The following is a 22,154-nucleotide window of genomic DNA, read 5'->3' as shown; positions in this document are numbered from 1 at the left end:
CTGTGTCCCGCTTTATTCCCCGTCGCTCCCCCTGGAAAGAAAATTTCACCTCACTCTCCCCCCTCTCTCTCTCACTTCGCTCACTCGTCGTCGTCGTCGTCGCTATCGGAGTTTCAACCCGCGTGTCTCTCCCCGCCGTGTGTGTCTGTGTGGCAGGCGGACGCGACAAGGCCGCGCTGATTTCATTCGCTCGGCGTCCTCTAAATTTATAATGCCAGCTCGCGGCGGGCTCGGCTTCGCGTGTCTGGCGGCCGCGACGCGCTCCGCACTCGCACGCACGCACGCACGCAACGTCTACGCTGTCAGGATTGGGGGCTCAATCCCTTCGTCCGTGGTCCTTTGCCAAGATTGGAGTACGGCATGAATTCGAAGGTAGCTGGCCCATGCCGTCGTCCAACTTATTTACGCTGAGATCGTTGATGAGGTGAAGAACTGTTTCTCATCGAGAACGAGGAAAAAGGGTTTATTTACAGAAATTAAATCAGTCTAACATGACTGCTTGAGAAAAAGAGTAACAGTCCAACATGACTGCATGAGAGAAGTGACTAAGTCTAACATGACTGCTCAAGAGAAGTGTCCTCAGCATTCGCACAACCACAGTTTTTATACACTCGATCCGCCGGTCATACGACGCGGCGACTGTTCGTTTACTCATCACCAACTCGCAGCTGCTCTGAAGATCAGTTTACGTACACAAAGGCAACCGCGCTCTGATGCCCGACGGCGGCGTTGGCGGGGTGCCGTTCCGGGAACTATCGTTGCCGATCGAGGGTCGCTCGTTGTTCTGTGCCACTCCGAACCGTGAGAAGCACAAAAATACGTCGTTCCCGCGGCAGCTTGTCCATGCGTGTCAAATCAGCTCCGCGTTGGGGAACTCCGGAATCATTGTTCACGCGCCGAACTAGTTCCGTCACAATGTCGAAGGGGCTGGAGGAAGGCGGCGGATTCCAGCGCAAAGGTCGCTTCTTTGAACGCCTCCCAGCTGCAGCGACGGAGAGGGAGAGGTGCGCGTCGTGTCGCCCTGTCGTAACTGTGTGGCAATCTTGTTTCGAAGCTCGCCATTCTTGACAACGCGTATACAGCTTGACTCGATGTGTACTGAACTTGAGGACTTAAAAAGTGTGTCATTTGGAATGGAATCTTGATTTAAATGGTCTCTTAGTGCGCCGGGACCGGGTCTGTCTGACTGTCTGTCTGTCTGTCTCTCTCTCTCTCTCTCTCTCTCTGTGTGTGTGTGTTTGTGTGGACGAAGAGGAGCGCTGTGTGTGCGGCGGCTGTGTGAGGGGTTAGCTGGGCGATCGAGCGAATGTAGCCTCTTCCGAAGAGTCGTGTTTAATGCACCGATTGCGGCTGCGTGGTTTGAAGCAGTTAGTTAATCGGTGAACGTAAGTGTGGCTTAGGCGAGCGTTTATTGACACTGCGCCTCGGCGCAGCGTTAATCGATAACGGCACCTTAAGGCAACGGGCAGAGAAAGAAGAGGAAGGGGATGAAACATTTATCAACGGGCTCGCGACAAAGCTTCTACCGCTGTAGAACGGCGAATCTGTAATCCAGGAAATCGTGCTCACCGTACGTTCGCGCTGCATCCAAGTGAATACAGTCAAATTAAAAAGGTGCAGTGCGGTTCACAATTATTGGGAACGCTCGTGATGTGCGGCTCTCGCTTCGCTATAGCACCCTCCGTGCATGCTACGAATGGCGGCGGGAGATATAATACACTCCATAGTGGCCTAGCGTGGCCTCCGAGATCGCAGCGGTGCGTGCCGGTGCGATTTCGGAGGCCACTGAATCTGGAAATGTGCCAGCGCGCCACCGACCACATCCCATTTGCTAAGCCGGGGATTTCTGCACACTTGCCAGAGAGGGGGGGGGGGGGGGGAAATTCGCACGTGCTCTATGTACTTGTGCGTTCTCTTCTAACGGTGGACATGCGCTGTACACTCATCAGCAGTACGTGCAAAAAGCACTGGATTCGTTTCTAGAAATAAGCAAGGATTACTCGACCTGCGTGGATTCAGTCCGGCGTGTTATAACTGGTATAAAAAAAAATAGGTTTCTCGCTTGACATTTAGTTTCATCGCACACTTTTATGCAGGGCATGTGTGCTCCGCCGCTACGCGGCCTCTTGGGATCACTTCGTGTGTTCCCTTTAGCATTGCTCGAGAGGGCACGAGATTCCTCGGTTACGTATTAACTCGTCCATTTATTGCTTGTCTGGGAGCAGTTCTCGAGCTCAAGCAATTGTACCGGTTTCAGAAACCTCCAGATCAGCTTCCTTTGCATAGCGAAAAAGTGGAAACGGTGCAATAGTCGTGCTCTGGAAGGTTTATCGCTGTAGCACTTGAGGAGGCGAGCCCCTCTCACTCTCTCTCTCCCTCTGTGTGTGTGTGTGTGTGTGTTTGTGTGTTTGCGCGCGCGTTTGTGTGTGTGAATACGCACAGGAACCTCGAGTTCTTCAGGGGCAGGCGTGCGTCGTTATCGATAGCTACGCCGTACACCACCGTAAAACACTCCACGTCCTGCGCACTTAGTAGACCACCTCTGTCACGAACTTTGCAGGGCGCTTAACGACCTCAGATCAGCGCGTCTTTTTTGTTAGTTTTCTCGCGTTGCCTCGGGAGTCGAGGGATACGTGTGCTGTGACGTCCGCCTATAAAACCGACAGGCTCTACCTATATGCTCTGGTATGCACGCCTCCGACCATGCATCGAACCACCGGTATACCGTGCGCCTCAGCCAGGCCAGATATTTTTCGGTCTGTTAACTCTCCGAACTCTCGTCCTATTTGTGACCATCCCAAAACGGTGGTACTAATGTTGAGGCACGTGCGTGTGCGTGTGTGTTGAAAGGAGGAGGGGGGGGAATGACACGGAGAAGCACCGGCGTGGTGCTCCCATTGCGATGATCACAGGAGGGCCGTTGCCGAAATGGTCCCTCGTTCGATCCCGCTCGGGTGTACCAGACACGTGACCCTCTCCGCACTAACAGTGTGAGCGCGGCTCGCCCTTCGTCGCGAGTTGCCGCGAGGACATTCTTTTGCTTTTTTTCTCTCTCTCTCTACTGCGTGTGCATCTGAATAACTAGGTGTGTGCATGCGGTGGAGGATATATATCGTATACGCCCATCGCTTTCCCGTTATCTCTCAGCGCGCGCGCGCGCGCCCATATTTCTCTCGGGAGCCCGTTTCGGTATCACGAGCGATCGCCGAAGACAATCGCTCTCTCTCTCTCTCTCTCTCTCTCTCTCTCTCTCTCTCTACCTCTCTCCAGCTATAGGCTTCACGTTGAGCGTGGCTAAACTATACCATCCCGACGGTCATCTCGTTCGATGAAATCTCTCCCGTTGGACGCTTCGCGGGCGCCGCGCACCTGATAACTGTATAGCCACAGCACGCGCTCCGCCGCATATTATTATCTTCGCGTGCTTTCTTTATCTTCTTTTTTTTTTCCACCTCCTCCTCCACTCCGAAGGTGCTGCACTGCACGCCTCGACCTCCAAAGTGGGCGCGCGCGCGCGCGCGTGCGTGCGAGCTCGTGCATTTGTGGAACGCGTGCTCTGCATCCCCCTTTGGTTGTGCACAGTTTGTTCCTCCGCGCGGCATCGCCGCGATATACTGCAGTTCGAGGGGAGGTCTCCCTCTCTCTCTCTCTCTTTCCTTGATGCACTGCTTCTTGCGATGCACTGCAAGCAACGAGAAAGGCATCCAGCCAGGCCAGGCCAGGCTGCGTTGCCCAAACCAGCCTCTCGTGTGTGTGTGTGTGTGTGTGTAATCTGGTTTTTCTAGTTGAGAGCGGATAATTAAGGCGAGCACTGCTGGGCTGTACTGCTACCCCCCCCCACACACCCTCTTTTCTTAGTTACTGGCCGGCCACGTGGCCTGCAAGACGTGGCGAGCCGCCACCGCGTCCCCCCCCCCCCCCCCAACTGCTGCTGCTTCTGCTGCCGGTGGCCGGCGCCTCGCATTGCACCCTCATTTTTTTTGCGAGGAAAGGCGACGTCGCGGCCTAGCCGGCCAAGATCGTGGTTTATTCTTTGCGTCCCGGGCTAGGCGATGTCACTTTTGTCGTTGTTTTAAATTCGCTCTTGCCTCTTTATTCCCTTTCTCCCCCCCCCCCCCCTTGTCTGTTCTCTCTGTCTTCGTTTTCCTGCATTTGGCCGCGCTGTAACTCTGCGCCCGATGTCTTTAAGTACGATGCATTCTTACGACTCGTAGAAAGCCTATAAATTGTCCGGTCTTTGGACTGTGTAGGGCAAATACTCGTCGTTGGGACTGCGTGTCGACCTTATAAGCAAAGACATTCTCCAGATGATTTCTCTGTACGTAGTCGAAGTCGGTTGACGCACGCACGCACGTGTTACGTATACCGTCGTGATCAAAAATTGTACGGGCCACGGTTTCTGGATAAAGATCAATTTCCCCGAAGCTTAGTCACGCAAGCTAGAAGTGACGACTGCGGCCGAAACTTCACCACGTAAACAGTCGTCCGTTCATTAAGGAATGAAGAAACTTTTTTTTTTTTTTCGTAAGCGTCAAATGGCCAATTCAGCGAAGAAGCCGGCGTCTGTCGTCTGTAGCAGCGAAGTGGTACCTCAGCTCGCATTGCCATTGGCTGCGACGCCACCTCACGAGCACACCTCTACGGAGAAGGGTGAGGGGAGAGGGTGTCGCCTCGACGCCACGTCATTCTCGGCTCTCGCAACGAGGGCTCCTCGACGGTGCAGAGCCAACTCCTCCGAGATAGCAGGCACAAACACTCTGGTTTACGACGTCATCCTACTTTAGACCGAAATTTCCCCTGTCAAGCCACGACGTGACGGAAGCGGTGACGTCAAAATCGCTGCCGCTTACTCGGGAGCACTCCCATTCGATTACGTGGCAGTCGGGCAAGGTAGCGTGACGTCATGGATCGAAGTGCACAGGCCTTGCGCTGTCCAAGAGCCGTTGGCGGAGCATGCGACAGGGAACAGCTGCAGCTGCAATAGCGCGCCAGGTGTTGCGTGAAGGGAGAGGGCGTCGCCACGTCGGTGGCATGCGGCGTTGGCACTGCAGGCTGATACTGCTGCTGCTTGCTGGCTCGGGCAGCACGTACCGCTATATGGTGCATTACTTGGCAGCGCAAAGCTCGGAAGGACCGCTCATCGCCGTTCAATTAGACATTGATGCTTCCGCTTTCACAACTCATAACACTTGCTTATGTGTTCTCGGATTCTTTTCTCTTGTGGTCTGTAAACTTCTCAGCAGGAGTGGATTACATGCATACATACATACATACATACATACATACATACATACATACATACATACATACATACATACATACATACATACATACATACATACATACATACATACATAAAGACAGCCGTTACTGTGATATACTGGCCGGAGTCCTATTAGGGTACGTTTGGTTCCTACATACTCCTCAAGTCAAAAGAAAAGAAAGGTTTGAAAAAGTAGTCTATAAAACGTCTAGATAGACCAGTCCTTTTGTCACCTATTACTGTGTCTTCATTGTAGGGGTTGGAGGACGGACTCCGGGATGAGATACCAAACTTGGGAGGAATTTATTCTACATTATGTACAGGGAGGTGAGACGTCAAGTACCAGTCGTACAGTCATTACGGGCCGGCAGCAACTCGGACGCTGCGGCCCGCGGCAAGAAGTTCGAGAGAGGTGAATCAGGGAATCAGGGCATATCCCAGAATGCTCAGGTCTCTCTGGAAGGCTTCTTATAAACCCGTCGAGCACTGTAAGTCACGTCATGTTTGACCAATGGGAGAGTCCGCTCCGATGACGCCACTTTCAGCCAATGGTAGGCGCCCGTGTCGCGGTGTCACACCTGGCGGCTCTCTGTGGTCTTGCCTCGCAGACTGGCAATGCACTTCGAACGAGGAGAAGGGGAGGGCTGCTCATGCTCCATTGTCGGAGGCCCACCTGCTAATCCCGGCGGCGCACGACCTTGTTGGCACGTGAACTTGTTGCCTTAAACTTGTTTGCTCGGCCGCTCCTCTGGAATGCGCTTTCCTGCTTCTGCATTCCTCAATTAGCTGTGCTGCAATCCGATGTGGTCTGGGGAACTCGAAGTAATCGCAGGAAACAGCTCCATATCTAACAGCTCGTCCTCGCCCCGGTTGTTCTGAATGGCCGGTGAACTTAATTCGCTGGCCATGAGGAACGCTGATAGAAGCTGCAGGGTACTGGGGTCGAGCCACGTTTGACAACCCTCGGGATCCTGGGCCCTGGAGAACATACGTCAAACAAACCAAACAACACAGCGCTGACCCCACGTGTAAGCGCAGGCTCTTCACCCCTGACTCGCCAGGCTATTACTGAGTCAAAATGAACCCTGATCTTTTAGTTCCCCAATTTCGACAAAACAGTTGTAACCACCCTTCCAAACAGCTATTCATTTCTCCTCGATTGCCGACAAGACCAGAGTACTATTGTTGTTGCAAAACAAAAGGGTCGTTGACGATGCAAACAACAAATGAAAACAGCCGAACATAACATAAGTGGCCTAACTACAACAACAGCATGTTACCAATCTATTGCAGTGGCTTACTTATCGCAAGTAATGGTGCCACTGAACAATCTGGTCAACCTCACAAGTACGTAATCACAAGCGCACTAGCCTTGTGGTCACTAAACAAAACGCGTACTTGCGTTGTAGGCAAACTTTTCATTTACGCTTACTCACGTTTCTTCCCTGAAAGTCCTACAGGACACGTGACATAAACGAACAATTAAACTTGCGGGACTTACACACTCCGCAGAACCCTTAAAATAATGCGTCTTCTACTAACTTTTTCCAGGCACGCTCACTAAAGAAGTCAGAATACGGCTGCCCTCCACACACACTAGCAACCCAGTCATAAAGTCTGCTTCCTTCCGTCCACACAGGACACGCGCTAATGGAACTAAGAACGCTTCTCCGTGCAAATCATGCACTCACTGAAAATCTACGCGCTTAACCTTAGAAAATTCAACACTTAAAAAGAAAGAAGGTTAAATAAAACACACGCGCGTTACGATAGGCCTCTCAACAGTAACCTTGACCCTCAGGTTACTCACACACACAAAAAAAAACCTATCTACTTATTAATGAGCATCTCGCGAGACTACATGTTTACATAAACCTCATCTTTCAAATCACGGAGCTTCTCAAACGAAAACACAAACAAAGCTCAAACCTTACACATTGAAAGAAATCCTAGTCTCAAATCGCTAAAAACTTTCCGATGCTCAAAATAAAAAACAAAACAACATGCTTTACTTCTACGGGAGCTCTCCTGGCATCCCGTTCCAAGCATTTTCAACTGACTCATACTTTGAGTCTGACTCGAGGTGGGCGTGGTCTGAAAGCTACTCTGGCTGCCGAGAGACAACAAAAGGGCTGATTCACTATCAGCTCCCCCAAGACGTTACGGTCTCCAGCCAATTTGCGTCCCCGCGCCCCGCTTTCAACACGAACTCGATTGAGCGCGTCGCTACTCCCCACCTGGTCTCGTCCTGCCACCTTGCGTTTCTTCGAACTGCACGCTGAGCTGTGAAAAGAACTACGGAACGACGAGGAGCTTAACTGCCTCGTGCCCTTTGTCCGCGTCCGTGCAGAACATTCTTCGCGGTCCCCCTTTGACCTGTGGCTCGAACGTTTAGGATGCGTCAACATCGTCACTGACGACCGCACCTTTCTTCTCCTCGCGCCCTGCCCATTTGGGGTTCTTGCCATCTTTGGCGGCGCTACAATTACCGTCTTCCGGTCTTTACTGCGCTTCTTTTTACGGCGCTTTCTCCTTGCACTCGTTTTCATGTCGCCTCGTGCCTCGTGCTGGCCGGTACACATTTCGTCGGCCCGGATCGGTCTCTTACCCGCACAGTCTGAGTGATTTACATTTAAATCAACCCTCTCTCTGCCTCGACTGGCGGACAGCTCAACCGACTCTGGCACAATGCAGCAGGCTTTACTTGAGTTAGACAACTCGCACTCTTGCGAACTGCCCTCTACTACATTGCCCAGCGCACGCTGTGCATCGACACACAGCCCGTCGGTATCGATCGCTGTCTCACGCGCACAGTCCGAATGATTAACAACGGAATCATCCCTATCTAGGCCATCTAGACTGGCGGAGAGCCGCACCGATCCCTGAACAATGCAGTTGTTCTCTCGTGGACTACGGAGCTCGCCATCCCGAGAACTACTCTCAACTGCATCGTCCAGTTCGCACCTCAATTCTGCACGCAGATCTGGCTCTACATGGGTGCTCGCTTCTGTCGGGTCAACAGTACCCTTTTCCTCGCTAGCAACCTCGCTAACCTTACCAGCGACGCACACACGCGGTAACTGTGCCAATTTGTTCGCAGCTGGCCTAGCTGTCTCCACAGTCATCTGTTGGCACAGCACCTCGTCGCTCTCACTCTGGCCTTTAACGGCCTCTATTGCCACTAAGGCATCGTTAGCAGCTAGCCTTTTCCCTTTACTTATGAATCTGCAGGTAATCTCACAGGCACTACCCTTCTCGTCGGCTTCTGGCAAAAGTCCGCTCGATGCTGCCTCATTCTTTCGCTCTGTACTACGTACAGAATTCTCAGACAGCCGTTGTCTCTGTGCCAATAACTGATCACAATACTGTATCTCTTTGATCAGTGCTGCCTTCTCTCTCTCATACTCTTGCTCACGCTCACGTTCGCGTTCATTCTCACGTCCGTGACGCTCACACCTAAGAGTAAGTTCTTGAAGCTCATGCTTCCGTTCATTCTCGCGTTCTTCACGCTTATGCTTACTCCTAAGTTCACGGCGCTCTCGCAAACGTACACGACGCGCACGCTCCCGTGGTTCCTGTATCACCTCCCAAGCAAGCTCAATGCTTTTGTCATCATTGCCACTATCGTTAATCGCCTTTATGATAGCTGGCGTTTTCATCCGTTCATCCGCCTCAACTCCCAAATCGTCGCACACCAACAACAAGTCTAACCTCGTCAACCTTCTAAGATCCATGGCAGCTGCCCCGACAGGTGGTTAAAACTGTTTTCCTTATTTAATTTGTGCAAACACACAATGCATCAAACTCCCGATTCCCAGAACTATCAAAATGAACACACAACATTTGAGTCTGGCGAATCATAAGGAAAAAAACCACGCGCTCACTTACGGCTGCAGCACCCTGCCATCCGGTTCATTTGTCCGCTGTTCCCGGTTCCTCCGGACTCCCTGGGTCGAAGGCTCGCTCCTTCTTCGCTACTCCCAGATTCTTCGGACCTCTTTCGACGAAGGCTTTCTCTTCTTCGCTCTTCCCGGTTCCTTAGGATCTCTCTCGACGAAGGTTTATCCGTAGCGCTGCCACCAGCTGATGCATTCGGAGGCGATCCTACCGCTGCCAACCAGATGTAGGGGTTGGAGGACGGACTCCGGGATGAGATACCAAACTTGGGAGGAATTTATTCTACATTATGTACAGGGAGGTGAGACGTCAAGTACCAGTCGTACAGTCATTACGGGCCGGCAGCAACTCGGACGCTGCGGCCCGCGGCAAGAAGTTCGAGAGAGGTGAATCAGGGAATCAGGGCATGTCCCAGAATGCTCAGGTCTCTCTGGAAGGCTTCTTATAAACCCGTCGAGCACTGTAAGTCACGTCATGTTTGACCAATGGGAGAGTCCGCTCCGATGACGCCACTTTCAGCCAATGGTAGGCGCCCGTGTCGCGGTGTCACACCTGGCGGCTCTCTGTGGTCTTGCCTCGCAGACTGGCAATGCACTTCGAACGAGGAGAAGGGGAGGGCTGCTCATGCTCCATTGTCGGAGGCCCACCTGCTAATCCCGGCGGCGCACGACCTTGTTGGCACGTGAACTTGTTGCCTTAAACTTGTTTGCTCGGCCGCTCCTCTGGAATGCGCTTTCCTGCTTCTGCATTCCTCAATTAGCTGTGCTGCAATCCGATGTGGTCTGGGGAACTCGAAGTAATCGCAGGAAACAGCTCCATATCTAACATCATAAAGGTATATATAGCGCACCAAGGCTGCCACCGTCGGCCATACACGTTGGCCAACTCGCTCACGGGTCGACTCACTGGGGCTCGCTCAGACTCGGAGCCGTTCGTGACCGCGAGCCTATAAGTCAAGATTAGCCGAACTAATGGGTGCGGCTCTAAGTCGTGGCGAGTCTCGGTAAATCGGAGCTTGGGTGTGAGTCTGAGTGATGAGTCAGAATCGCCTGTGATTTAGATATGTGCGAGTCGATGAGAGTTTATGCGGGGTTAATAAGTCCACACGATCCCCACCGATTCCCACTCCGTGCATGAGCTTGAATGAGTGGCAAGTTGTGAGTGAGTGAGTGAGTGAGTGAGTGAGTGAGTGAGTGAGTGAGTGAGTGAGTGAGTGAGTGAGTGAGTGAGTGAGTGAGTGAGTGAGTGAGTGAGTGAGTCTTGCTGAGTCTGAACTTGGGGAATCTGAGTCGGAATGAGACCTCGTTTAAATACATGTTTTGCGAGCTAGACTGAGCGAGTTTTGGTTTATTTTTGCCGACCCTAGCTGCCATCATCTGTGAATATATTCTTTCTTTCTTTTTTAATCGGTCGGAATGTAGAAAAAAAGATCTTGTGCGCTTGAGATTTAGGTACACGTTTTAAAGAACTCCAGGTGGTATAAATCGATTCGGAGCCTGATCCGAATGTACCGATGCCGTGGATACTCGGTTATTCAATTTCGTTACACGTATATGGCATGGAGGGAATACTACCGGAACCAGCCCTGGAACCAGCCCTGGGTAATTAAAGATCGAACGGTTTGGACGCTATATAACGTAAGCTGGTAAACGGGACGTCGTCGTCGGCTCATACTCGCGAAGGCGGTAACGAAGAATAGCGGGAAAATACAATCAAAAAGGGAACGTTGCGCAACTTGGGCACAACTAACTTTCTTTAGGCGCCTTTCTTTCAGTTCTGTTCCGTGGGTTGCTTTATTGAACCGCGGCTTTATTGCCCCCATCTCCCCCCTTTCTCGCATGGGTGTTCTCGAACGTTGGAGCGGGACCACCCCGGCCTGGAGCCCAACCGGTCAAACGGGGCGTGGTGTCTTAGGGGGCGGGAGGGGGGGGGGGTGATGCATGACGAGCCTAGCTTGAAACGGCCACATCGGCTCCGCGAGAGTATATGGTGGCTAGCGAGAGCTTGCGAGAGCAGGGACGGGCTATCGAGACGGTGCTCCTGATGATGATGGAGATGGCTCGATGGGCGGTGGAGTAGGAAGGCGACTCGCCGCCAGATATATGTACACGAAAGAGTTGACCCGTTTTCTTTTTGCTGTTGTTTTTCGGTCGGCTCGTTTCCTGGTTTATTGCCGCTCTTTTGTTTCTTCATATGTTCTTTCTTTCTTTTGCGAACGTGCGCGCTTGTTCGGACTGTCCGCTGATAATGACGCATCGAGGCGAGGCGACGCCCCTCCTACCTTTATTTCTGTAGCCGAGGGTGGGGGTGGGGGGGGGGCAATTTTCGGGCTCATTTACTCGGACAAGGCATTCGTCATTGTCCATCACTCCTAGGAACGTTGTTCCAGGAGGCAACCTTGCAATAAATTTACTTTTTTTTTCCTTTCCACTTTTACTACTACTTCTTTAGTTTCCTTTCTTACTATCCTGATAGACTGTATACGTGCGAGTTGTTTACGCCGGGGGGGGGGGGGGGGGCGGTGTTGACCGCGCTTTGGAGCGGCATGGCGAGTTAGTTTCTTGTCTTTAAGGTTGGCCGGGGGATTCCCAGCGTTTCTCTCGAGCATTGAGTCGCTATCGGTTTAGCAAACGGCGTTATAACCATTCAAGGTTACATATATAGGGTATCGCGTCGCGCGACAACCTTCACGCTGCGCGGAGCTTTTTTCTGCCCCACATTTCAGGTCGCGTAAGTTGAAATCGTGTCGGGTACGCCTTCCGGTGGCAGTGCCGGGCGAGAAACGCTCTGTCGGGCGAACGTTGAAAGACGACGTGTGATCTCAACGTTATAATGTTCCCGGCCACGGCGGCCGCATTTCGATGGGGGCGAAATGCGAAAACACTTTATTCAAAAGACTAGCGCAAAATAGCAGGGACAAAGACGGAGAAGACGACAGGGCGAACGCTAATTAGCGCTCGTCCTGTCGTCTTCTCTGTCTTTGTCCCTGCTATTTTGCGCTAGTCTTTTGATTAATGATGACACACCAACTAGCCCAGCTTTCTGCCTTGAATGCGAAAACACCCGTGTATACATGTACTTAGATTTAGGGGCACGTTAAAGAACCACAGGGGGTCGAAATTTCCGTAGTCCTCCACTACGGCGTGCCTACGGCAAAGTGGTTTTGGCACGTAAAACCCCATAATTTTTTTTTTTTTACGTTATAATGCGGGCCTCTTTCGCCATGCGGCGGGCTCTCTAGCGCCTCTGTTAAAATTAAATACTGTTTTTTTTTTTTACGTGCCAAGAACCACGATCTGATTAAGAGGCGCGCCGTAGTTGGGGCTTTTGACCACCTGAGATTTTTGTTGTTGTTGTTGTTTTTAACGTACACCTAAATCTCAATACACGAGCGTTTTCCTTCTTTTCCTTCTTCTTCTTCTTCTTCTTCTTCTTCTTCTTCTTATTATTATTATTATTATTATTATTATTATTATTATTATTATTATTATTATTATTATTATTCATTTCGCCCCGTCCAAATTCAGCCGCCGCCGCCGGAATCGAACCTTGGAGCTGAGCAGCGCAACTGCTCAGCAGCCACTAAGCTAGCGCGGCGGGTGTAGCTGCTGTAGCCCAATGTTCTATAAGGCTCTTGTTTCTTTTAAAAGCATGCTGGATAAGCTAGCTCATCGGTCAGGTGTTGCCCGTCGAGACCTGGACATGCGAACGCGATCTGTTTAAAAGGCCGCCATTTACAACAGTGATTGTTCGTCTTTCTTTCTCTTTTCTTTCTTACTTTTTTAAGAGTAAACGAGAAGACGGGCTCGGATAAGGTATTCGTCGTGGCACTCCGGACATCTGCATGACGAGTGTAAGAGAGTTCTCCCGGGCGCTTCAGGGCGCTGTAACTATAGTGGCATTCCACAGGAAATATCTCAACCAGCCTGTATATAGCCAGCTGAGAACCGTAGCCCGTACTCTTTTGGCAAGGAGTTTTTGCACGCCTGATGTGCCTGTGCTGCACGAGTACGCATGTGGCAGGCTGGAATTCCCCATCGTGCTTCTTTGCCCGCGTTTCCAAGTCGACTGACCGCACTCGTAAAATCAGGAACAACCTAAGCCCAGCTTCAAGTTCTTTCTCAACTGTACTGGGTGGTCTAAATACTAAAGTTCCCATATTGTACACCGGGCGCAATGTTGTTGTTATTGGCGCTGTGAGCGTCGCGATGATGCAGGGGCTGTCGATCTTCTTTGGACTCTGGGTGGCTAACTGTCCTCTCCGTCGCACACTACGGTGCGTTCCAGTTTAACGCAATTCATGACGCATGCAACGACTGAAAAAAAAAGAAAGAAAACTCGAGAGCAGTAGCCAACGAGGCGCATCAGGGCAGCGAGCCGGCACTGGAAGAAGAATGGAGGCGCGGCCTCCCTTGAGCGCGCCCAAAGTGTCGCCCGGCGTTGTCGTCGTCCCCTCATCGCCGTCCGCTCTCTCTCTCTCTCTCTCTTTTCGCGCCGTCTCGCTACGCGATTGTGTAGCGGAGCCCTTTCTTTACCGCCTCGTTGCTCCGAGTCCTCCCCGGCCTCGGCTCATTTGTTTCCACTGTGCGCGCGGAGCGTGGCCGAGCCTTGGTCATCTTGCGACGCAGCTCCCGAGAGAGGCGCCTCTTCCTGGCTTCGATGGTTTGGGGGGGCTGAAGCAGAGCTGGCCGTGCCTTTATTTTCACGCCAACGGACGCAAAACCTAGCGCGACGACGAAGGACAGAGGAAAGAAGGGCGTCACTCGAGGGTTCAATCTCACTGAACAAAGAGAGAGAGAGAGAGAGAAAGATACATGAGAGAAAAGCCCGCATGCTCCATATATCAAATGAAACACTGCCCGTGTGGTTATGTGAACGTATAGGCGTCCCATACGAAAAACTCGTATGCTCCCGAATATATCGTACGTTGCATATGTTGTATGGGAACGCACCGGTTTTTATGTAAGGCATACTCATACGTTCACATAACTATACGGAACATGCCCCATATGTTCACATGGAATTCTTTAGTGTGGGGCGTACGGGTTTCTTTTCGATATGGTTGCGTCGTGTCAAACAAGGAAAGACGCCCGTTGCGTATACCGCGCAAATTCGGCGAGCACGGGAAGTGGCGAAGTTCGGCTCCGCCGCGGGCGGGTTTTCTCGTTCGACCCGCTTGGCGAATTCGAGCCTTAACGAGGCCTCGCATTCGTTTATGTTTTCGTCGCAGTGAGCTCCTAGATGTGACGCCCCGTCTGCCTGTGTTGGCATTCGGCTTGCTCTCGTCGACTTCCTGCGAACGAGGCTGACGTCGTCGAGCGGTGCACGCGATGATGCATTAGCATAGCTGCCGGAAGACATTTATAGATGTGAACATATACGTCTTACGGCACGTCTTTTTTTCTTCTTTCTTTTTCTCTTTTTCTTTCCTTTCTTCCGCTAAGGAAACCTCGTAGTGATTTACAAACGGCATGGCGAAACCTGCAACCAGCCCCTTGAAAGCTGAATACCCGTTTAATAGTAGTGCCGCACTTATTAGTAGCGCCAGCCGCATTCCCAAGAGGCCGGAAGGAGCTAAAAGAAAAGAAGGACATGTATGCTTATATGTAAGTATAGTCTTGTGCGAACGTGAAATAACCTTATAGGTGGTCATAAGTAACGGTTTATCGCTTTGGGACGTTGAACCCCCATGAGTCACAAAAACTGGAGAGAGAGAGAGAGAGAAAATCCCGGTTCGGGTTCGCCCGCTTTGTTCAAGTTGTCTGCCAAGCCGAGCGTCGTGATGAGCTCGATCATGGCACGCACGTAGTCGGAGGAGGAGTCGGTCAGCCACTCACTCCTCAAGTGTCGTATAGGTCTACGGGTGGGCGAGAGATCGGCAAGGCTAGCCTGAATGGCGGGACGGCTCCCCGGACAATCCAACAGAATGTGAGCATCATCCGGGAAGCCGCCACGTGCCATTCAAGCAGGTTTACCAGGCAAACCTTCTTGTGTGCAGTGTTGGAAGTGTGGGGACCACGCCTCCATAACAAAAAAAAAAAACTGGACGAAATGCCCTTGAAGGACAACTACGTAATCCCTTTCAGAAAACGGCGCAGTATTTCGGACACAGGGAAGCCAGGGAGTTCTCTTTCTTACGTTTTCTTTTCTCTTCTCCCCCTCTACCGCCCCCCCCTTTTTTTTTCCGCCACCGCACCTCGGAAGCTGCACGTTCGCGCTCGTTCTCTCTCTCTCGCCCTGCTCCAACAATTGTCGGCCGTGCCCGAGCGCTCGTGTTTCGTGTGCGCGAGTGCTTTGTGTGAACACCTGCCGAGCCTTTCTGCGATGGAAACGGCGTCCGGGCGGTGAAGTCGCGTGGCTGGCCGTTGCTCGCCGAGCGAGCGAGCGCTTTGCCCCCCCTCCCCCGAATAAGAATACGCGTGCGCGGCGATGGCAGTTGCAGTCGTCCTCTCTCTCTCTCTCTTTCTAGGCCTAATTAATTGTTCGGATATCCTTCTTTCTTTTTTTTCTTTTTTTTTACCTTCTTCAGTGCGTAACCCACGCACAATGCCGGACTGCTTGCTGGCGCGCCTGCGGGTAACCTCTCTCTCTCTCTCTCTCTCTCTCTCTCTCTCTCTCTAATTGATTCGTCTTTGTTTTCACTTATGCGCGTATTGCCCGCACACTTACAACAGGAAGTTCTGATCAGGCTTTTGTATTGCGTTGTCGACGAAGCGGCTGCGGTGTAGAGCTGTTCGTTGGAGGGGAGGGGGGTCTTTTTAATTATTATTTTTTTACTTATTCCGTTGGAATAAGATCGACCCGATGCCGTAGCGCCAGCATACACGCCGGTTCCCGGGTGTTCTTTTCGCTTTGTCATGGCGACATTTGCCGTATAATAAATTTATTTAAAAAATCGCAGTTCGCACACGTAACGAAAGAAAGTGCAGTGTCGAGAACACGTTCTAATTGTCCTTCCAAAGAAAGGGAAAACAAACCGGGATTATTGTGTCGTCGTTGTTCGTGTTTCTTTCTTTTAATGCTTGTCCTAACCCAATAATAAGTTCGACGCGGGTTGTATATATGCCGTCGTTGTTGACGTGATCGTTGCGCCGTCGCCGACCTCGTAATTAAACGCGCAAGCGAAACTGTGGAGAAGTGCGTACTGTCGCTTACACGCGTGGGCGTGTGTTTGCCGGCCTCGATTAACTTTTCGGGATTCGCGATGATTGACTCTGTCGGCCGCCAGAGTTCTCATTGCTCGCCTAGCCTCCACTGAACTGCCGGCGTAGAACGAAATATTTCACCGTCGACCGTGGTGAGCAGTGTTTCGCGCCGTGGAAGCTCGCCAGTCAGGACTCTCGAGCGCACTCCCTCCCCCCCCCTTTCTTTTTTCTTTCCTTTTTGTTTGTTTGTTTTCTTTTCGCAGGACGCAAGCGTGCGAGCGAGTACCGGACGCGGGCGGGCGCCGCAGGCTTGACTCCCGTGCCGCGTTGCGCGTCGTTATACAATTCCGTGCAGTGCAGCCAAAAGCTGCGCGCCGCGTAAGCCAACCAGAGAAGAGAAAGAAGGGAGAATAAGGTATGGGCTGCTGGCCCCAGTTGCCCGCCTTTGATCGCCCTTCGCGTAACGCCTGACGGATGAAAATGAAAAAAAAAAAGCTTTTGCGGAAGGGTTTGGTAGCGAGCAATGGCCGACCCGTCCTGCGAGACGCGCAGTACTACGTACGTAGCTTGCTCTAGTTGCCGCCGATTGGATTGCGCGAGCCCGCCCCCCTACGGCCTTAGCTGCGCTGCACGGAACTGGCAGTGGACCGAGCGGTGCGCATAGCTGGCCGGGCGCCTGAAAGGAAACTCTCGCGACACTGCAAAGTCTGGCTCGCGCGCTCGGTGTTCTGTTCGACGCGATGCCTTCAAAGGCTGCGCCGGAGTGTGTCGTGTTACGGCCGGACCTCTTCGTAGCAAAGTTGGGGGAAATAACGAAGGAAGGGAGGAAACCCTTTCTCTGGCGGTGCACGGCCCTCGCTGGCTGTTATACGGACTTCGGCTTCCCGAGCCACGAACGAGGTGGCGATGTTCGATCCAAGGTGGCGATGTTCGATCCAAGGCCGCGACGGCGGCATTCCGATGGGCGCTGGGCGGAAGAATTTTCTCGTGCGCCGAGATTTCGGTTGTTTGCGCGAAGAGCCCGGGGCGGTCAAAATTATTATCCCGTGCCTTGTGTAGTGATTGCGTAGTTGCATCGGAATGTCAAGCCCTGTGAATCGTAATTAAGGAAGGAGCGTGCAGGCATTTTTTTTTTCTGAATAAATGGCGGGTAAAACGAATAGATCAGTTGACCCTCCCTATCAAGAAACTACGGATGTAAAGGAGGAAGCAGTATGAGTTGTTTACCATGCGCTGGTAACATGCGAACGTATAGGAGACTGAGATGGCAACAGCAGGGCCTCAACCATACATAGCAACACTGTACGCAGTTCTCTTTTTCTTTCTTTTTAGTTTTAGAATACGAAAAGAAAATTATTCTTTGACGTCGCGTTCGCAATCCTTCGGCAAAATTTCGCCATAACGAAGCGGTAGGTGTTGGGTTTGTAAAAGTATTCTGCGTGAAGTTGGGCTGTAATTCGTGTTGCTCTTGAACGATGGACGTGTCGTATACTGCAACACAGAGACCGAAGACCAGGCGAGTAAGTAATAGAAGAGGTGTTCTAGGACATTCTTAAATGTTGCGCGTTCAACTGACGGTATTCGCCTCTTGAACGCCGCCGCGATGGCGGTATGCGGAAGCGGGTGTGTGGCGACCACCATCGGTGGGGCTACCCATCCCGCAAATACCGCGGCAGTTCAAACTGCGGTGTATAGGGGCTGGAACCTCGCACCCACCGACCCACGGTCGTCGTCGTCGTTGTCGTCGTCGTGCAGCCCCTCGAAAACCACTGAGGGGGGGATACGGGCCTATATTGCGCCGCCGCACCGGACGCGCTAAGAGTCTCCCTTATTTCGTCCTTTGTGTGGCCGCCACGAACAAAGACAACCGCGATGACGCTTCGCGTATACTATACGCTCAGCCCCTTTCCAGCGATCCTGCAGAAGCCCCTAGCTCCTTTCTTTCTCTCTCGTCTCTTCCTCTTTTCCTTTCTTAATTTCAATCCCCACGCACGCGCTCACTCAACCCCATGCACACGCGCGTCCGCTGACGAATCGGGCGATGCGATGCGCTTTCTGGGCGCGCTGCCCCCGGCGCCAGGCCGGGGCGCGTGAGTGGTACGGGCTTGCGTCGTCCCGCGGCACCCAAAGCAGCGCGCGCGCACACACACACACACACAAAAAAAGAGAGAGAGGTCCCCCCTGCCTGCTGACTCTTTCTTTCGTTTCGTTTTCTTCTCATTCGAGGCTGAGTCATTCTCGTTTCCAAACCAGCGCTAAGGGGGCGGAGGAAGAGGAGGATGATGACGAGGGTGCGCGCGCGTGCGAAAGTGGCAACAGCACAAGCGCGCACACTCACCGGCCCACCCACTCACCCCCTTCTTCTCTCCTGCGAGCGTGCCTGAGCGTAAGCGAGAGCGCTACACGGTGCAGGCGGCAGGGTTTCAACCCCGAGCGCAGATCTCTTGAGAGATTGTGTGTGTGCGCGCGCGGGGGGTTGGCTTGCCCCGCCGGAGAGGGGGGGGGGTAGCACGCGGGGCATGGGATGCAGGATGCAGAATGGGCGTCTAGTGTAGTGGAAAGGGGAAAAAATCCGGGAAGAAAGAATTGAGGCGAGAATCGGGTGGTGAGGGAATGTCGAGAGTATAGTGAGATTGCGGCGGCGTGTGCATATATACCGCCTCGGTCTCGCTTACAACCAGCGTCCCGTGTTTTTTTAGGCTCCTCATCTTCTCGTCGTCGAGGAACGTTGACACCGTAGACAGTCTTGACAGACCTGCAGACAGGCCGCGTGCCTTGCGTTGGCTACAGGGTGATTCTTTTCGGACCGGAGCAAAGGCCTCAAGGTGGGCGCGAAAGGGAGCGCTTTTTGTCGTCGTCGTCGTCGTCCAAATTCTCCATCGTCGTCGTTTGCCGCTCTCCTCCTGTTGTTATCCCTAACAACAACAACAACAACAAAACTGTGATATAGGTGTTATTGTGTTCTTATTGAATTTCAGTCGCGTTCCGTATACTTTCTGTTGAAGTTCTGCTGAACGACATGCATGATTCCTATGAGAGATATTATCCTTTTTCTTCACCTCCTCTTCTTTTTTTTTTTTTGAGCATGTTCATGCGCGCCCTTCGGCAGTTATTTGAGTGAAGCTGACTTTGTATCCTTGATCTTTCAGACACCCTTCCCCGGGTGCAGGGTAGCCAACCAGGTTCAGTCTAACCTCTCTGCCTTTCACTTCTTTCTCTCTATCTTTCTATGCCGACCGTGTTTTGTGTCCAGCATTGCTGCAAAGCCGCCATAGTCACAAGCAACATTTGGCCAGTTTGGACTGGTAAATAGTTCAAAACTCTTTTCCACTCACTTAGCGGGGATGGTTTGACTGTATTACTAGAAAAAAAATATAAATGAAAACTAATCTTCCTTTATTTTAATCTCGCGCAGATCGAAACCTTATCGTTGGTGTGACGTCATGAATTTTGAAATTAATTTAGGAAGTACTTTGGTCGTTTTTGCGCTGCTGTACGAGAGGATACTACGGCAAACCCCGGGCGGCCTGTGTGGTACATTGTGGTCGCTTACTCGACGTCTTTGCTAGAGAAAGTGACCGCGCATTCCGTGAATGCTACTACATTCTTAATCTAGATACCACATAGCCACCACCATTATAAGTGGAACGTATTTGCAGAAATGTTCCACTTACTATATGAAACCTGTGCAGAGCGAAATTATCGAAATGTATAGCGCAGGTTTTGCCCCTTTTAGACGTTTCAACGGAAATTTGGTTGCGTTTAAATTCACGTTCCGTTGGTTGACCTATTGAAATGGAATTGAGTATTGTGCATAGTTTTTTTTTCTAGCGGGTGTTACGGTTCACTTTGTGCAGCAATGAATGGAACGGATTCCAAGCTCCTTGAGACACGACGTACGCCTAATAGCCACGCTCGTCAACGGGATAAGACTTGTCCATCGGGTGTACGTGTGCGACGGGATTATGCACCAGTGCAAATACTGCTCTCCCTCTGTCCTACCTTCACCCCCCTCTATGCCAGGGAGTGGTTTCTCTCCGTATTCCTCTGTGGGGGTTGAAACGTCGCGACCTAAGTTCACCCCCTCTATCGCCAGGGAGTGGTTTGTCTCCGTATTCCTTTGTGTGGGCTGACCCGACGTGTCCTATCATGCAGGCAGCATGAGAGAACGAGGTTGCCCGGGTGGTGGAGGGTATAAGAAAACCAGCGAGGTGCCACGTGGGGACACGTCTTCTCTGCCCTTGCGTGCAGGGGCACGCACGCCGAACGTTTCTGTAATATATATTGTTACGTCTAATAGCGTCAAAGGGACGCTATTGGGACGCATATATATAATATGCCTTGGAGCGCACTGCTCACCCGTAATTGATGTATTAAACTTTTGTTATTGTTTTCACAGCACCTCGTCTTCCATTGCCGAACCCTCATCGATGGTCAGCCTGGTTTGAGCTCCAAGCAGGCGCTATTGAAGGTTGCCGAAACCCCGTCCCCTTAACAACTGGTGGCAGCCTTAGCACTAGGGTTGTGCATGTGGGGATCTTTGGAGGAGGAGGAGAAAGAAATTGGGATTCCGGATCTCGGGGGGCTGTGAGGGACCGGAAGTCGCATGTTTTTTTTTACCGCTGGAGCGTTATTTACCGACGGGCGAACCGAGAGGCGGGTCTGCCCAAGGGAACCATCTTCGTGAGAGCCTGTAGACTCGTTTAATTTTTGAAGGGGCCGGGAAGATTGAGTAGGCACCCATTCAGTCCTGGTGCTGGACCGGCACTGACGGAGACCGCGGAAGTGCGACTGCTGTTAAGAGATCTAAAAAAAAACCAGCTTCAAGTCTAAGTGTCGTTCTTCTGTGCGAAGGAAATGAAGCGGTATAGCTTTTCTGCACGTTCGCGCTACTCGTAGCGCTCGAAAGCAATATTTCTCGCGTCGTGCGCTCTTTTTGACAATCTGCGTGACGTAGTCTGTCGACTTCTCACAGACTGTTATGCATTTTATAAGCTTGTCGTTTTGTGTAATGTCTACCAACCGTCGTGTAGAAACGTGGGTAGCAAATCTATTTTCGTTTGTCTATTTGTGGGGCACAAACATCGAACTCCCCCGTTCCGTCAATTTGTGGGCAGTACAGCGAGACGAAAAAAAAAAATGGCTGTGGCTTAGGTAAGGTTAAGCCCAGGATGCGAAGCATACTAGCCTTTATTTTAGTTGTTGAACCACTGTTTAGCCCGGTGAACTGCTGTTGCTTGGCTATATTTGGTTCGGCTAGACGAAGAAACAACTCATGCATTACTTCTTCGCCTTCAAGAGTGGAACGCGACAGCGTTCCCGTCGACCCGCCAAGGGGTGTAAGACAATGGGCTACAGGGCAGCGACTACGCGCCCCGCATTGGACGCGGTGAGCGTCGAGCAAAGCAGCGTTCGGCGCGGCAACGAAATGTGCGCCTGAGCAAGAGACGCACGCCTTAGAAACAGCGCGTTTCTAAGGCAACACCGCATTCACTAGAGGCGCTTTTGTACCGCTTTGAAGCGTTGTACTCGTGGCTCAGTGGTAGCGTCTCCGTCCCACACTCCGGAGACCCTGGTTCGATTCCCACCCAGCCCGTCTTGCAAGAGTTGAGCCAAAGCCACTTCTCCTCTGTCGTGACGTCACGGTGTCACGTGATTTCATGGTCACCGCCGCGCCTGAGGAGCTGGGTTGAGCCCTCGTAATATGCTTCGCATAAAAAAAATGTGAGGGGGGAGCTTGCAGACTAACTCTTGTCGATGGGCCCGTGATCGCCGGTCATTTTTTTTTTTTTCCCTGCGTGATAGTATCTCGAATGCAATACATTTGCTGCCTTTAATTTGCCGTATCA

At 51.9% G+C, this 22,154-nt stretch overlaps 1 protein-coding gene across 2 annotated transcripts in view; it reads left to right on the top strand.

The window, feature by feature from the left end:
• Positions 1–22,154, top strand: part of LOC139056267 (zinc finger protein 316-like) — a 70,872-nt gene that overhangs the window by 20,195 nt on the left and 28,523 nt on the right. The gene's annotated exons all lie outside the window — the stretch shown is intronic.

Source organism: Dermacentor albipictus, chromosome 2 (genome assembly GCF_038994185.2).
Source record: "Dermacentor albipictus isolate Rhodes 1998 colony chromosome 2, USDA_Dalb.pri_finalv2, whole genome shotgun sequence".
In the NCBI taxonomy this organism is placed as follows: Eukaryota; Metazoa; Arthropoda; class Arachnida; order Ixodida; family Ixodidae; genus Dermacentor; species Dermacentor albipictus.
The sequence above is the reverse complement of the archived record's forward strand: the minus strand, read 5'-3'. Positions and strand labels throughout refer to the sequence as shown.